The sequence below is a fragment of the Typopeltis vanoorti genome, chromosome 6 (assembly GCF_054136105.1).
Source record: "Typopeltis vanoorti isolate ZY-2024b chromosome 6, IOZ_Tvanoo_1.0, whole genome shotgun sequence".
Lineage (NCBI taxonomy): Eukaryota > Metazoa > Arthropoda > Arachnida > Uropygi > Thelyphonidae > Typopeltis > Typopeltis vanoorti.
The window spans coordinates 11,752,866-11,754,049 of NC_143554.1; positions in this window are offsets into that span (position 1 = coordinate 11,752,866).

The window sequence follows — 1,184 nt, forward strand, 5'->3', positions numbered from 1 at the left end:
ATTCTGGACTGCACCAATAACCTGTAAATGATCGATCCGTATGAAAGCATAATGGGGCCATTTCGGAAGCACACTGTCCACACAGGGGGAAGATTAATTTTTCGTTAACTGTGATGGGCAAAACCGGTAAAAAGAGATCAGTAGGTGCTTCCATTTTTGCATGGCAAATACCAAAGTATACACCAGGAGAATAGTCGAAATTATCGATAATAACTTCGGGATGCCCCATAGGAAATACCTGGTATTTCATTACCCATGGATAAAGGCTATTGAAGTCCAAATAGCGAATAACTTCCCCTTCTGACTGAATTTTGTGATACATTTTGTAGCAGTCGGTTCTGCCACCATGCAGAGCACTACGAGGTAATATGGGATCTGGAATATTAAGAGCAGCAATAAAGGTTTTCAAGGCTGTGTTTTCAGAAATTTCAGCATTAAACTGACATTCCCAAATTGAGATAACGTCGAATCCTTGGCTACGAAAGTAGTTTTCGCGATCCTTCGTTTGCTCAAAAAGGGAAATCATGTCAGTGTTTCTGTATGGTTGGAATGTATTTGGCTTGTAACAAAACTGACAACCAACCGTAGAAATCATATAAAATGCTTCCACATTTCCCATCAACAAAATAAGGTCCGATGCGGACTTCCCCCCCCCCACAGAACGTGCATGTTGTATGGTGATGTTGTTCTGTTGTTCTTGCCATTTGAGCCAAGCCAAAGCCTTTCGACTTTGTACGTTTGCCCCTATGTAACCACGAGCAGGAAGTATGGCCAATGTATTAGGTTTCAAAAAGTTTTGGAGAAATACTCTCAAACATACTCCTGCAATTGTAATGTCATGGAGAAAGGGATCAATCTGGGTGAGCTGTATGAAGAGAGTGCAAAAAGTGTTGCAACTATAACACAAAACACGCACGTCATCTTTCGTATAAGCTAAACGTTCCGCTTTCAGACAGTATTCAGTGTCTAGCCGATTTTCGTACCAAGTCTCGAACTCTGTACGAGTTTCTTTATTCATAAATTCCGGCTGGAAATATGATTTTTCGGGGATGACTCCGCGATAATCCAGAGAATCGGATGTGTGAAACTTATGAGGAAAGAAACCCTTACGAACTTCTGGGAGATCGAACATGGCTGGTAGTTTCCTAAGAGCGACACTAATGTAGGAAAAACTATCAAGAAAT